This window comes from Pseudophryne corroboree, chromosome 2 (genome assembly GCF_028390025.1).
Source record: "Pseudophryne corroboree isolate aPseCor3 chromosome 2, aPseCor3.hap2, whole genome shotgun sequence".
NCBI lineage: Eukaryota > Metazoa > Chordata > Amphibia > Anura > Myobatrachidae > Pseudophryne > Pseudophryne corroboree.
Genome location: NC_086445.1, coordinates 919,049,979 through 919,063,246, shown reverse-complemented (window position 1 = coordinate 919,063,246; position 13,268 = coordinate 919,049,979). Strand labels below are relative to the sequence as shown.

Here is a 13,268-nt window from a genome sequence, read left to right as displayed (position 1 = left end):
CTGCTACAGTAAGCTACTATAGTAGTATGTATCAAGAAGAAAGAAAAAAAAAACCACGGGTAGGTGGTATACAATTATGGATGGACCAGCGACTGCCGACACAGAGGTAGCTACAGCCGTGGACTACCGTACTGTGTCTGCTGCTAATATAGACTGGATGATAATGAGATGAAATCAATATATATAATATCACACTAGTACTGCAGCCGGACAGGTATATCATATATATTTATTATGTACTAATGACTGATGACGGACCTGCTGGACACTGTCAGCTCAGCAGCACCGCAGACTGCTACAGTAAGCTACTATAGTAGTATGTATCAAGAAGAAAGAAAAAAAAAAAACCACGGGTAGGTGGTATACAATTATGGATGGACCAGCGACTGCCGACACAGAGGTAGCTACAGCCGTGGACTACCGTACTGTGTCTGCTGCTAATATAGACTGGATGATAATGAGATGAAATAAATATATATATATATATATAATATCACTAGTACTGCAGCCGGACAGGTATATAATATATATTTATTATGTAATGACTGATGACGGACCTGCTGGACACTGTCAGCTCAGCAGCACCGCAGACTGCTACAGTAAGCTACTATAGTAGTATGTATCAAGAAGAAAGAAAAAAAAAAAACCACGGGTAGGTGGTATACAATATTATATATATATTATATACAATTATATATATATATTATATATATTAAACTGGTGGTGATTATTATAAACTGGTGGTCAGGTCACTGGTCACACTATCAGCAACTTGCAAGTAGTACTCCTAAGCAGACATTCACAATATATATTATACTGGAGGTCAGTGTGGTCACAATGGCAGTGTGGCACTCTGGCAGCAAAAGTGTGCACTGTACGTTATATGTACTCCTGAGTCCTGCTCTCAGACTCTAACTGCTCCCCACTGTCAGTGTCTCCCCCACAAGTCAGATATACATTATACAGTCACACTATCTATCACTTCAGCAAGTAGTAGTACTCCTCCTAAAGTACTCCTCCTAATGCTCCCCAAAATTACTACTGTGTCTCTCTCTACTCTAGTCTCACTCTCTATAAACGGAGAGGACGCCAGCCACGTCCTCTCCCTATCAATCTCAATGCACGTGTGAAAATGGCGGCGACGCGCGGCTCCTTATATAGAATCCGAGTCTCGCGATAGAATCCGAGCCTCGCGAGAATCCGACAGCGGGATGATGACGTTCGGGCGCGCTCGGGTTAACCGAGCAAGGCGGGAAGATCCGAGTCGCTCGGACCCGTGTAAAAAAACATGAAGTTCGGGCGGGTTCGGATTCCGAGGAACCGAACCCGCTCATTTCTAGTATATATATATATATATATATATATATATATATATATATCTACACATATATAGGCTTGTGCCATTATGCCACAGTTTACACTGCACCACTGGCTGTTGGAGTGATGCAGGTCGTTGATTAAGTGGATGCATTAAAATCATTTATACTAAAGTCCAGGAGTGCCATGTCCTGTCTTGGACATTTGTTTGTTCTGACTCTTCTACATATATATATATATATATATATATATATATACACACACACACATATATATATATATATATATATATACATACACACACACATACATATACACGGGTGGTCTTCAGTATGCCGGCGGTCGGGCTCCCGGCGACCAGCATACCAGCGCCGGGAGCCTGACCGCCGGCATACCGACACTTATTCTCCCTCGTGGGGGTCCACGACCCCCCTGGATGGAGAATAGAATAGTGTGGTGCGTGTAGCGTGGCGAGCGCAGCGAGCCCGCAAGGGGCTCATTTGCGCTCACCACACTGTTGGTAAGCCGGCGGCCTGTATGCTGGTCGCCGGGAGGCCGGCCGCCGGGAGATCGTAGTGAACCCATATACACATATACATAGCATATTAAACATGCATACATATATATATATATACACACACATACAGTACACATATATATACACATGTATATATATATATCATATGTGTGTGTGTGTGTGTGTGTGTGTGTGTGTGTGTGTGTGTGTGTGTGTTTATATGTATGTATGTATGTATATACATGTGTATATATGTAGGCACATGGATATATATGAACTATAATTAAAATAAAGTAAACTTTTATTGCACTTGCAAGTGCCACCAGGAAGACAGCAGGCTGCAGAGGACGCTAGACAGTCATTAATAATACTCATGCAGCTGAAAAAAAAAAATTTTTTTTTTTTTTTTTTTTTTAGTGGAGGGGGGTTTCTGGGTACTCGGAAACCACCCCCCTGGGTGCGCCACTGCATTTAAGTAGTAAAGCTGCACCTTGACAGAAAGCTTGACATTTAGATACAGCTATCCCCTTTGAACTGCTCTGTGAGTACAATATATATGTAAAGTACCCATTGCTTCTCCTCTGCATCAGCTGATAGTGGTAGGGCATGTGTCCCTCTTTATCCACAGTACTGACACTGACTCAGGAAGTCTCAGCAGCCCTTGTTATTGCTAAACCATAAGAGGGATAATGGGGGTCATTGCGACCCATTCGCACGCAGCGGTTTTTCACTGCGGTGCGAACGGGTGCGACATGCGCGGCAGGTGCTGTGCGCATGCGCGATGTTGCCCGGTGACAGGGGTCGCCAGGTTATGTCGCGGCTACCGACGGAAGCAGTCGCAGAGTCGAAGGAGGGGTGGATGGGCGGTTCCGGACCGTTGGAGAGCGTTTTCGGGGAGTCCAGGACAACGGAGGGCGGAGGAATGACGTCAAAGCCGGCTCCATCATCGCTGGATCCATCGCACAGGGTAACTAACTATGTCCAGCCCTAGTCTACTTCTGCTTGAAATTTTTTTAGCTTAGCAGGGCTGCAGAAGCAGGGCTGTTACTAGGCAATTTGGCTCCCAGTGCGAGATTTAAAAATGCACCCCCCCCCCCACCCCCATTGGCATAACAAAAAAATTTGCCCCCCCCCCCCCACATATATAAAAAGTAAAAGGTATGCGCGCGCCTTTGACGCGCGCTCCCGTCAAAGGGGAGTGGCCTCGATAAAATGGCCGTGGTCTCTGTAAAATGGGCGTGGCCTCGTCTGAAAAGACTACCTTACACCCCAGTTATTGACCTTGCACCGACAGATCACAGCGAGCACAGGAGAAAAATAAAAAATATATATTATGCCATACACTGCAATGCCCTTGATACATTAAATCCACATTTTACACGTTACGGCAGGTAAGAGTCCCCATTTTACACATTACGGCAGGCAAGAGTCCCCAATTTACACATTACGTCAGTCAAGTGTCCCCATTTTACACATTACGTCAGTCAAGTGTCCCCATTTTCCACATTACGGCAGGCAAGAGTCCCCATTTTCCACAATACGGCAGGCAAATGTCCCCCATTTTCCACAATACGGCAGGCAAGAGTCCCCATTTTCCACATTACGGCAGGCAAGAGTCCCCATTTTCCACTTTATGGCAGGCAAGTGTCCCCATTTTCCACAATACGGCAGGCAGGTGTCCCCATTTTACACAATACGGCAGGCAAGAGCCCCCATTTTACACAATACGGCAGGCAAGAGTCCCCATTTTACACAATACGACAGGCAAGTGTCCCCATTTTACACAATACGGCATGCAAGAATCCCCATTTTACACAATACGGCAGGTACGTGTCCCCATTTTACACAGTACGGCAGGCAAGCGTCCCCATTTTACACAGTATGGCAGGCAAGAGTCCCCATTTTATACATTACGGCAGACAAGAGTCCCCATTTTACACAAAACCGCAAGCGAGTATCCCCATTTTACACATTATGGCATTCAAGTGTCCCCATTTTACACAATACGGCAGGCGAGTGTCCCCATTTTATACATTTTGGCAGGTGGCAGAGGGGGGGGGGGAGAGAGAGGGAAAGGCTGACTTACGGTTGAAGGGGTTCTTCCCGCTCTTCGCCGCCTCTCCCTCCTCTTCGCGGCGCTGGGCGTCTTGGCTCCCCCTTCTCCCTCTTCCGGAGTACCCAGCTCGGGGGGCGGAGTTTTGCGGAATGACGCGTTGCGTCATTCCGCGAAACTCCGCCCCCCGAGCTGGGTACTCGGGAGGAGGGGGGATTTTAAAGAGTTCAAGAAGTGCAGTGGCGGGCGCCCCATGCGGTTGCACGGCTCGCCCGCCGCAAGAAACGGCGCTGTGAACAAGCGATCACAGCCCTGCTAAGCTAAAATACACTCCCCCATAGGCGTGGACTATTGATCGCAGCAGCAGCTAAAAGTTGCTGGCTGCGATCAACTCGGAATGACCACCTATGTGCCCAGTTGTCACATTCATAATAGGGAAACAGACAGTGTTGAATGTCTACTTTTCTTCAATAAAAGAATTTCTTTCTTCATAGTGCCGTCACACGCACAGCGTCTAATAGGAAAATAAAGTGTCTTGGCTGTGACTTTCATAATACACAAGCGAGGATCCTTAGAGCATATATGGGAGCCGCATTCCCCAAAAACTGAAATTCTCTGCAAGGATACATCAATAAGTTGTACTACAGGGCTAGAACTCTAAAATATTTTGCTAGAGTCAGCCAAGACTTTATGAAGTTACTTCTGTTGCCTGGAGGATAGCACGGTCCATATTAACTTTTGCATAGTCATTTATCGCTTTACTAGGAAGACTATTTTGCATTCAGGGATCTCTAACAAAATACTAGGATTGTGGATACAGTGATATGGAAAGGTATACCTCAACACTTAATCTCTCCCGGGCAACGTTAATGAACGACTAACAGTGCACTATAAATTTAAAAGGCAGCCAGCTATGGGGGTCATTCCGAGTTGTTCGCTCGTTATTTTTTTCTCGCAACGGAGCGATTAGTCGCTAATGCGCATGCGCAATGTCCGCAGTGCGACTGCGCCAAGTAAATTTGCTATGCAGTTAGGTATTTTACTCACGGCATTACAAGGTTTTTTCTTCGTTCTGGTGATCGTAATGTAATTGACAGGAAGTGGGTGTTTCTGGGCGGAAACTGGCCGTTTTATGGGTGTGTGTGAAAAAACGCTACCGTTTCTGAGAAAAACGCGGGAGTGGCTGGAGAAACGGAGGAGTGTCTGGGCGAATGCTGGGTGTGTTTGTGACGTCAAACCAGGAACGACAAGCACTGAACTGATCGCAGATGCCGAGTAAGTCTGGAGCTACTCAGAAACTGCTAAGAAGTGTCTATTCGCAATTCTGCTAATCTTTCGTTCGCAATTTTGATAAGCTAAGATTCACTCCCAGTAGGCGGCGGCTTAGCGTGTGCAAAGCTGCTAAAAGCAGCTTGCGAGCGAACAACTCGGAATGACCCCCTATATTATTTAGTGGCTATAGTACCCAAATTATAGAGTAAATCTTTAGTGACTGCTTTGGTGAACTGCGTGTTAGATCAATAAGATTATTAGTTATTGATTCTGTATATTTTAATTTCTATCCTGTGTTTGGCAGAGATATGCGATTGAAATATACATTGAGTATACTATAAGTACTGTCATTTCTGTGAATTACTCCAAAGTTCTTACAGTGAGAAAAGCCTTACAGAAGCGATTCAGCTTAATAAAAATCCTGTTGGACAACTGTGTAATTAATTACGGTGTGTATCTTGAACTGTATTGTGGATTGGCAGTGGAACCTGCCTCCCATCGATATCCCAGTCGTTAAAAGATCTGGTAAGTAAACTGGAACCTATATACTTACTGTTAAAGATACTTCCTATTCTGAGTGTTACGCACAGATATACAAGTGTCGCATATGAAATTAATCCGCACAGTCTCCTGGTGCATCCTAGTTGAATCTAATGTGACTAAGACATATTTTTGGCAAAAAAGAGACCTGTCACTAACAGAGTCTTACGGGACCTGGTGCAGCAAGAGGGGCTGTTTGATGCGACTGCAGTAAAGATGTATGAGGCAGTGACGTGCGGTGAGGTAAATGCCTGGTGAGGCACTGGCTAAACTGAGCAGCAGCACATGTATATACACAGCGATGAGGAAGTTATTTCCCGGTACAGCCAGAGGTGACATGTTTCCTAGTAGCTATGACAGGAGGTCCTGTACTCAGGGCCTTATTCAGCATTAATAGCAGTTTTTCTATTGATGCCATACTGGGGGCCGCCCAGCACAGGTCAAGGCCACCCAGCATGCGAAAGGCGGGCAGCGATGTGATCGCAATTCAATTGTGAATGCATCTCTGAATAAGTGAAGCCACCCTGCCTCCACATGGCTGCAAAGGCAGTCAGGTCACCGCCATTTTCCAAGTCACAGCAGGCATGTGTGATGTCATGCGCCCGCCCCTACAATGCCGCATCGCCACCCTCGCAAACGCATTGCCAGGACTGCGCAGAACGGTCCCTGAGCGTGCGCACTGGGCCAAAAAGTGACCAGATGCGATCGCATTGCACCAGAGTGTGATGCTGAATGAGGCCCTAGGCCCCGGAATGACGCCCACAGTACACGCCTATAACGGAGACATAAACATGATCTGTGCCTGCAATCCGCCCCATTCAGGATATTTAATAATAAAGGAACCATTCTGTCGAATGTATCCCAAGGGGCAGCTGCATAATGCTGGATTGCTACCCCCCAAATGTCGCTCTGAGATGTAGTCAGGACCCCGGAGGTCAGGATCCTGGTGGTCAGAATACAAACACCGAGATCCCGACTGCCAGAATGCCAGCAGCGCCGCCACAGCTATTCCAATTCGTGGGTATCCATGACACCAATGGGGTGGAAATAGAGTCACCGAGCCCACAGCGTGTTGCGCTCACCCCCCTGCCAGCATTTTGTTGGTCAGTATCCCGGTGTCGGTATTCTGACCACCGGGATCCCGTACCCAACCTGTCACTGCCGAGCAAATGTCCTCACTGACTGCACAGTGGAAATTCCCCAGCTACTAATCACACTCTCCATAACTAGCACAGCTAGCGCTACAGAACATGAGGCCCTGTACTCACCTGGCAGCGGCACACTATGGGGGTGATTCAGACCTGATGGCTTGGCTGCAAAGTCTGCTGTCCTGCGTTCGGATAGTTGCCGCCTCCAGGGGAAGTGTGCGATCCTATGTGTACACAGAGCTGCGAAAATCCACTTTGTGCAGTCTCTGCACAACCCAGGATGTACTCCTACAGTGCGATCACATCAGGCTGATTGGGGCAAGAGCTGACGTCAGACACACACCCTGAAAACGCTTGGGCACACCTGCGTTTTTCCAGACACTCCCTGTAAACGGTCAGTTACCACCCACAAACGGCCTCTTCCTGGCGCTGACCGGCGATGCCCGTTGTTGTCTGACGTGCATGCGCATTGTGGTGCATACGCATGCGCAGTTAGGATCTGATTGCCCACTGCGCGAAAACAGCAGCGATTAGGTCTGAATGACCCCTATGTCTACATCCTGTGCCAACAGATCCACCACTTTGCCCTTCCCTTCATCGCTTCACTGAGTGCCCAGCACCATGGTCACTCTGCTGTCCACAAGCGCAAGAGTGCAAGCAGAGGGACACCCGCAGCTGCAGGGAGCTGTCAGAGGCCGGAGAGGGGGACACCTTTGCAGGTTCGGAAGCTAGGGCAGTCAAGCATCTGCAAGTCTGGCTGAACTGGAGGTAAGGAGCTGCGGAAGCTCTGTGGTTGATCTGCGCCCGCAGACAGGACCGGCAGGTGACAGAATGTCATGCTCCCTCCTGAAGGGAATGCTGGTCCTGTTGGCACTTTTATCATTCGTGTCACCGATTGCAGGGTACACGGTAGTAAGCAGGGGTGGATTGGTAACTAAAAGTGGCCCTGGAAATTTTTGGGGAAGTGGCCTTAAGTGGGTGACACATGGCGAGGGTGTTGGGGAGACACAGTAGGTGATGTCAGGGATACACAGAAGGTGACAGGGAGAAGAGACAGAGAGAGGCAGTGGGAGATGTAGAGAGTGTGACAAGCAGTGGGTGACAGTGTTAAACAGTAGGGAGAGGTTAAAAGGGCGAGGCAGTGGGTGACAGGGAGAGACAGTCAGTGTTTGGGAGAGGCAGAGGGTGACGTCTGGGAGACAGAGAGAGTTTTGGGGCGAGATAGTGGGAGACAAAGAGGCAATGGGTGACAGGAGAGTGTGACGGGGAGACGCAATGGGTGATACCAGGGAGAGGTGACAGGGACAATGACATATATACATACACATGACACAGCAATACACATAGTGATATCCATGACAGTAAGACTACATGGAGAATATAAGTGATATACAGGGGGGCAATGGGCTGAATGGAGGGTGCATTGTGATGGGAGAACACTGGGCTGGATAGGAGGGGGCAGTGAGATGGTGATTGGAGGGGGGCACACTAGGCTGGAGAAGGGAGACACTGAGCTGAATGAGGGAGGGGGGACACTGACTGGACTGGCTGGGGGTTTCTAGAAGCGGGGGTAGTGAGATGGCTGCGCTGCAGTGGGTTGGTAGAGGATGGAAGGGAGGGAGACACTGGGATGGGGGAGTCAATAATGGTGGGGGACAGGGACACTGTACTGAGCACTGACCTGGTGTTGTTGCTGGTGTCCCATTCCTGGCATGCCTGGTTCTGCACGCTAGATGCAGCACCACGCTCTCACACAGCAGCCCTGATGGTGCGGTGGTTGCCAGCGATGCCTGCCTCACCCTGGCGGTGCTGTGCGGTGCGGCCCTGTTTGGTGGGAGCCTGAGGAAAAGTGACTGTGTTATGCCCAGCCCCAGCATCTGTCTCATGCAGCCACCATCAGCGAGAGGCTGACCTGTAAGGACTGTAGGCGGGGCCTCCCCTCCCCCCCTCCCAAATACACACACACACACACACACACACACTGCCTGGCCTCCCGGGTAAACTCCCTGTAAGCTCCGCTCCTGCATATCTGCCGCTGTTAGTAAGAGTACTCTATGTACTAAAAATGCTTCCAGGCAGATTGACTCTGGGATCTGCAGGGTATATAAAGTAATTAAGCCATGGTTAATTGCTTTATCAAAAAGGTCCAGGGGAGGGGGTGGGGGTGGGTGGGCTGGGTGGAACGTAATTACCAGTTTTGGCACTAGTCCTTGATTGCCTGCTATCAATGGTCTCAGACAATCCTGTAACCATGGCTGGATTCATCCGCTGCTTAATCTTCTCCTCCCAAGCCGTCCAAGTGGTTTCAATAGATGGCCCTCCACCTATACCCATTTGATGCTGGTGTTCCTTCGCCGTTTTTTTTTTTTGTACAACGTCTACAATCGCTGTATTGCTTTTTGCAGACATCCACCTCCCTTTTCACTCCGGACACTATAGATACATTTTGGGCAATCTCTCTCCATGTCCAAGCCTTTTCTTTTGGATGAGTCTTAGCTGCCCTGGTTCCCAGAAATTTATCATAATACCTATTCACGCCCTCTACCAATGCTTCGTTCTCTGCATTATTAAAACGAATGGAACAGATAGCCTTGGCTTTTGTCCTTTTGTGGTGTGCAGGTTCCTCTTCTTCCAGTGTCGGACTGGGGCATGGAGGGCCCACTGGGGAAATGCAGCGATAGGGGCCCATGTTAGAGGCTTGTGTAAATGCCAAATTGCTTTCTAACAAATATTTAAAATGCCCGCTCTAATATATACTGTAGACGCCTGCGCATCTTATTATCATGTGCTATGAATGTGCGCTATACATCGCAAAACACTGCATCCCATAAGAGAAAACAAGACACCCACACATTATCTGAGTTCCAAAGCTCATTGATGTATATATTTGTTATTAAAAGGATATGTATTCAATATATCACAATGTACAGTATACATATATAGTTACATGGTTACAATTTACACAGGAAGCAGGAATCCATACAGTTACTGGCCAGCGATACAATTACCATCTCCCTCAATGCTCACTACGCTCCCCCTTCATGCTCAAATGAGCAGATTATTGGCAGAAACCCATCTTGTTCAGGACCCAGGGGAAAAAGCACGCTTCTGTGTGTCTCTTCAGCAATACACCGAGTCTCTTGGGGGCGTATACAGATCTCTTGTAACTAGTCTAGGGGAGGGAACTTTCTCATTCATGATGAGTCATTGGTCAGTTCATATGCAAGCAATGTCCAGCCTTGATGGTGTAATTACAGGAGATAGCCACTGGCTCCAGGCTACAATCATGCTGTCTTCCAGGAAATCCATTGTTCTAATAAGAGTGATTTTAGCTTTCATACATTTAATCATATCTACGTGTTGCAACTTAATAACAGGCATCAAATTGATATACACATTAATATGGTTGCTTAAATACCAAACACGACATGTCCATCTTGCTTCGTTCCAATAATACACACACATGACGTTACTCCATTATATAATTTTAAAACATTATGATGTCTGGCGCTTGATATGTTATAATTATGTGCTGTATGAAATATGTGTTGAATCTTTGTGGCATGTCTGTGTAAATGCATATGTTACCATATATTGCTGTGCTCACTGCGCGTATTTGCAAGCATAGCGACTCATAATGTGTGGAGTCTGTATGTTCTCTCTATGTAATAATTTTTACTTCGACACTTGGCTAACTAGTAGTGCATGTTCGGGGCCCCTTGATACATATATATAGCAAATACCGCTAGTGCATGCATGATAATTTACCAGATTAATAACACCGTAGAAAGTACACCATAGCACTGTGCAGTATAATGTAACATATGCATAATGAGTAATTCAAGTGTAAAATATGATCCCTAGAGGAGGGGATGGAGCCCCCAGGCAGTGGGGCCCACCGGTGGTTTCCCCTGTACCCCTGTGAGGCAGTCCGACCCTGTCTTCTTCTGATGAATCTTGTTCCGCGTTACTTTCCTGAAATACATATAAGGATACTATCCATCAAACAAACAAAATGAGGAACAGCATAGGCATAGGATGGTGTGGGGAGTGCCTAGGAAGGACAAAAGGAGTTCCAGGGTGGGCGTTCGGGTATAACAGAGTGCCAGGGTGATTGTGGGGGTATAAAAGACAGGCAGGGATGGTGTGGGGCATGACTAGGAAGGACTAAATGAGTGCCAGGGTGGGCATGCGGGTTTAACAGAGTGCCAGGGTGGGTGTAGGGGTATAAAAGACAGGCAGGGATGGTGTGGGGCGTGACTAGGAAGGAATAAATGGGTGTCAGGGTGGGTTAAGCCTGGCGTGTAAATGAGTGTCAAGGGTCTGCTAATGTGTAGACAAATCTTGCCAATGTCACCTGCAGAGAAAATTCCTACCTCTGTCCTCTGTGTCTCTTTTGCCTCCATGGTGGATTTTCTCTGCCTTGGGTCTGGATGCCATTCATCATCCGTGTCTGGATTGGGATCAGAGGATTGTGGGGATTGGCTGGGCACTTGTCTTTTTTCATGATACATATCTAAAAAAAAAATTTGAATAATGTGAAAGCAACTGCATGTGGTAATAAAACATTGGTGGCCGGGGCAGTTACACTCTTCACATTGCCACACTGCATGGCTTGGGGAGGAAGAAGCAACACGGGAGTGGTTTAAATGGAGGAAAGATAGGTTATTTAAAAAAAAACACAGGGCAAACATGTCTGCTAGGAAAAAAATGTCTAAGGGATGCCATGTGACAACATGGCTTGGAGGAGTGAAGATAGAAAACCCCTACTATGGTCTAGGGGAAAGGTTGACTACATGCGGCATGGGGAAGGGGGGCTGAGGAAAGGATGATGTATGGGGTACATTACTCACCGAAAACACACTGCTTGGCAAACCAATTAGAACATCTGCAATTCAGTGCAAACAGTGTGCTTGCAGCTCCCACCACACAGACCTGGAGTAAAGAACAGATGTATAAGGCATGTGTGTACACAAGGCATGAAGGAGCAGATCAGAAAACCCTGCATGGGAGAAAGGATGCCATGTGATCACATGGCAGAGGAGTAGAGGATAGAAAACCCCCAGTGAGACCCATGTATCTAGGGGGAAGGGTGCAGCATGGGGCGAGGGTTGAAGAAAGTTTGATGTAAGGGGTACATAATTACTTACCAAAAACTTAGCAAACTTCAAATGATGCTTCAGACTTCTCTGCGACAGGACACCTGTAAATCACAGGAAACAGCGTGCCTGCAGCTCCCACCACACAGACCACATAAACTCACACTACTGACTGTGGTGGGTGAGACACACCTTGACAAATCAATCTTCTATACCAGCAATAAGCCTCTTTCCACTGACCGCCCGATTGGTGGATTAACGGATGAAGTAGACGTCAACTCGACGATAATTGGATAGCAGCGATTAAACAAAAGTGAAACTGGTTATTTTCGCCCGATCACGCCAATAAGACTTAACACCTGAAAACGCATGACGCATCGATGATAAATGAATATCCCCTCAGAGTTGAAAGTATAATATGTAATAATACTGATCCTCCTTAGTCAATGGATTCTAAAGTCTTAATCGTCATTGTAGTTGGCCCATGGATACTTGTGAAAAAACAAGGTTGATAGGACAATGTGTAGTATTGCCTCATTTTCTTTTGCATGAGATGAAGGGCATTGTCTTCAAATTAGAGATGTGGGAATAATTACACAGAAACATTATAGGTGCACAAGTGTAGAAAGTCATACCTCACTTACATGAGAGTACTTTTAAGGACATATATCTGGGTATCTTTTACACAGTAGAGTATTGGTAATTCTGGATGTTAGTATGCAGTAGGATGGATGAGGTTCATACCTCACTTACATAAAAGAGGTGTCAGGTGCATATATCAAGGTTTCTTTTTGTACATTCAAAGATTAGGCGTACCGGTACTCACGATAAGTAAGATGACAGCACTCCCATCAAGGTTTCTTAGTTAAGTATAAGGATATAATGAGAAAAAATAAAAATAGGATGTTATAGACTTTTTTTTTTAAACAATTTTCAAATACTTGTTTTTTTAGTACTGGCTAGTGGCGGTCACAGAGACACTCAGAGACAAGGTGCTGACTCGAATTGTAACAAATAGCTGGGTAGGTCAGGTTCCTATGAGGGCTAGATGTTAATAAAAATATATGAAGGTCATACCTTGCAGATGTAATGTCTCCTCTGGGCCAATGCGTTTCGAGAGTGATACTCTCTGATATTGTCAGTGTGTATCCATCTTAACACTTCACATAGTTTAGATAAAGAATGTTGAAACATAGGTGTATTCCCTCACACCTGAGTAGCTGCCCTTCCCTTCCCTCACACTTTTTCCTACCTTTCATCCCCTAACATTTTGGTTGTTTGTAAATAAATAATGACATGACACTTCTATTTGGAAAAATCAG

The 13,268-nt window shown here is 46.6% G+C and overlaps 1 long non-coding RNA gene across 1 annotated transcript; it reads right to left on the bottom strand.

Annotated features, from left to right (window-relative positions):
* Positions 1 to 9,795: 9,795 nt before the first annotated feature.
* LOC134986651 (uncharacterized) lies at positions 9,796 to 13,267 on the bottom strand. Its single transcript, XR_010192498.1, has 3 exons — positions 11,701 to 13,267; positions 11,224 to 11,363; positions 9,796 to 10,822 (listed from the first exon to the last, which is right to left on the bottom strand). It is a non-coding gene; the product is annotated as an uncharacterized LOC134986651 (long non-coding RNA).
* Between the last annotated feature and the right edge of the window lies 1 nt (position 13,268).